This window comes from Coccinella septempunctata, chromosome 4, assembly GCF_907165205.1.
Source record: "Coccinella septempunctata chromosome 4, icCocSept1.1, whole genome shotgun sequence".
Taxonomy (NCBI): domain Eukaryota; kingdom Metazoa; phylum Arthropoda; class Insecta; order Coleoptera; family Coccinellidae; genus Coccinella; species Coccinella septempunctata.
In genome coordinates, this window is record NC_058192.1 from 39,472,730 (window position 1) to 39,476,610 (window position 3,881).

The window sequence follows — 3,881 nt, forward strand, 5'->3', positions numbered from 1 at the left end:
GAGATTTTCTCGACTCTCCTCAACGTAGATGTCTCCTCCAAGAAGACGGCCTCCACCAATTCTAGGACTTCCACAAAGTCAAGGGCTTCCAGGGCCTCAAAAATTTCGAAAAATAAAGAAAAGAATTGGTTTAGACGAACATTTGAAGAAATGGTTTTTATCAAGAGAATAAAAGATTCTGTGAATACACGCACCGATATTGGTAGTTTAAGTTCGGTGTATTTTAACTTAATTAGTAAGTTTAATGTAGATAATTTTATTGCGCGGTAGTTCGTATTTCATTTTGAATCGGGTGTTTAGTATGTCTCACACATTTTAATGCAGTCTGTCTTGCCTGATGCTTTTGTTTATACTGATACGTCTTGTTTGATGTGTTTTTAATGCTATCCTGAGAATACCATTTTATTGTATGAACATTTATTTGATGATTTCGATGTATTCGAATGATTTATAACCATTATTCATGGGGTGAGATCGCTTTTTCTTTTAGTAATCTTATTGTTTCCTTGGCCGACCTGGCGTGAATTGTTTATGTTGTTTTGCTTTATATTTGTATTCGTTATTATTTTGTCATCTAGTTCATATTTCATATTCATTATTGTATAGTGACGTCATTTTATCTATTTTTTATCTTTATTGCTACACCAATTGTATGATCCATGCCGTTGTTTATAAATTGGTTTCTGTTTTTAGCCTGATGAAGGAGCTAAATGCTCAGAAACGTTGCCATTGAATAAATTGTATACAACTGTTCCTTGTGACTGATATTCCTTACCATCGAAAAAAAAATCTCGAAAGCTTCTATGGCCTTTACAAACTCGAGGGGCTTCAACAAGGGCTCCAAAGGGCCTCCACGAGTTCAAGGGCTCGAAAGAGCCCCCACAAGTTCCCTAACGATAAAAAGTGTGTATCAGGTTTCAATCTTCCACCCATAAGAAAGAATTTTTTTCTTCTCTTTCTAACAAAGGCACAACATAAGACGGGAGCTGATATTATACATACCCTGTAACGGGGTTTTCCTCGGTGTACTCGAGCGCCAGCTATTCTTTAAGGGAGAATAGCAAACCTACCCTGGCAGCTACTAGCCGGAGACAGGGTTCCCTTGTGTCTAGGGTGTTAGCGACGCACAATGATAGGCAGAATCAACGTTTACAACTTTTATTTGTCGATTCGAAAAAAGGGGAACACAACTAGCACTATTACAAAATTCAGTGACTCGAAATCGGTGAGATTTACAGGGCAAAAACTAACGGAATAACAATGGATCCGATCTCAACGGTATACGGGGGTTAACGGAGTTGTTCGCCAGCCAGAACCTGAGACGTACACTTGACGGACAGATATTGGACTTCAGCCGGGTTAGGGGATAAAAGACAGCACAGAAATACGACGGCTCACCTTCAGGCTCGTTCGGCACTCCCCGGGCGTCCGCACCAGCAGAATGCCTCCCTAACCGTAAAGGTGAACACCGGAACGGGGTAAAAAGACGGGAACTGGGGAAAGGGTGCGCCACCCCAAAATGTCCTCGGTACCCCCCGGGCGTCCGCACCAGCAGGGTACTTTAACGACAGTAGGGGTGAACTAGATAAGACGGGAAATTTCGGGAAAGGGTGAGCCACCCCAAAGTGTCCTCGGTACCCCCCGGGCGTCCGCACCAGCAGGGTACTTTAACGACAGTAGGGGCGGAACTCAGACTCGGGTATGAGAGACGGAAAACTGAAGTTCCAATATTAAAAAAAAATATAACGGCGTGTCGTCTTACCTTTGGCTTGGCCACTTGCACTCGCGAATTTCAAAATCACCCAATACGGTAATCACTAATTACAGAGAGAGAAAAAAAGAACTAAAAATTTATATTCTGAACGGTGAAACCCAAAACTCAAAAGAAATCTTCTAATAAAATTCAACGGCTTAAGGTAAGGCGATTAATGAAACAGCAAATCAAGCGCAAGTCGAATCTAAGTGAAAATCGTAAGTGAAGTGGCCTGCGGGGGAACATCTGATTTTATACCCACAGGGGGGGTGCGGAAATCAGATGTGCCCGACAGTCGAAATTCGGTAATTTTGCGTCGATGAAAACGTCTTAATTTCGACTTATCTGTGCTAGCGAACAAAAAACTCGGTTATCTTCCAATTCAGGATGTTTTATACGGTGCGACATCGTTTTTAGGAAATAAAAACGGAATAAAAACGGTGCGGTATGTTTACAATTCCGAACGATGTCGGAATCCTGAATTGGAAATTCGAAAAGATTTCTCGGAAAATTAATTCAAAAATAAAATTATTTAAAAATGAAAACTAAAATAATGATTCTAAAATGAGGGGGTAGGTTCGAAAACTACCCTCTCGTTACATCTCCCCGGCTCCGGTTGAAAAATTGAATCCACGATGAAGTAGGGGATTAAATTTTTCACGGTGAAATCTACTAAGTCCGGTCAACGGTTTGACTATTCACGGCAAGACGATTGAGATCGGATTTACAATAAACAAGTTCACCTAATCTACTCCAGGTGGCGTATACTCGGCGAATGTTATCCTGGTTGCTCCCACTCTATGGTCCGCGCTGACGCACGTCCGCCGGTGGTTCTGTCGAAGTTCGGTGTTCTATCAGCTAACCTCCAAAGTCCAATTGTCAAATTTCGCCGGGTGGTTCCAAATTTCGATTTCCATTTCCATCGGTGAAAGAAATGCCGGAAAATAGTGCAAACAGTGCAGGACGGAATCTTCAAAGTGAGTACCATTTCGATTTGTCATTCGTTGTGTTATTTCTGAACCATTTTAGGGTGGACTTCGCAAAGCCGGCTCCGGGCACATGTCATGGGGGTTAACAGTTACCAATATCGTCCAACCAGGGTAGTTTGGAATACTGGACAGCGTCGTTGGCTCCCCCCTGTGACGGTGGTGCAATTCCCCGATGGTGTTGGAGTCAGCAGCAGTTGTAGGTTGGACAAAAAGGAGAGAAAAGCATTTAGTATACTGATATCCTGGAGCAGAGGGATAACAGGGTGTACGGTGGAATTTCGGAAGAAACGGTAAGTACGGTCGGTAATTTTAATAAGGAGATACAACTATACTGTTCTATTTCACTTACCGTTCAGGCCAGTTTGTAATATCGGTGTAAGCGGTGTCAGCCTTCTATTGCTATTTTCTATTCGGTTATTGTATTTAACAGTGCCACAGGGGTGAAGTAGAGACAGACAGGACGGGTGTATCTCACTTGTTATTATCGGACCCACAATTAATACAGAAAAATTGAATTAACTGTAACATTGAATTAACGGAATTTTCTGTTGTAGGTGTGTGGGATACCACTTACCCACTGGATGACAGTCAGACGGTCCTGTTTGGTGGTAATAAAAGTTGCACAGAACAAACAAGATTGTACGGAACAGAATCTTCCAACACTGGTAGACCAGGTTAGATCTATCGGTTATGGTGGAATCGCGGAAATATAGGTATGTACATTCTGTCAGTTAATAAGGAGATACAAGTATAAGGCTCTATTTCACTCACCTGGGCACTTATTCAGTGAAAGCAGCGGTAGTACCCCATTACTAACCTAATTTCGGTGATAAATATTATTTTTAACGGTAATAGAGGAGTGAAATAGAGGCGGACAGAACGGATGTATCTCATTTATTATCGGTGATCGGTACAATATAACGGTACGGTTTATTTTGATTACGGTCGCTATACAGTGTACTTACTAATGATCAGACGGATGGAACGGTTTTAAATCCTTCACATGAATATTGGTGATTTTCTTACCACTGTCATCTTTCAGGTCATAAACAACGGGTGAAATCACTTTCACAACGGTATACGGACCAGAGAACTTCGGAGCCAACTTGGCTGCAAAGCTATCAACGGCAGACGACAGC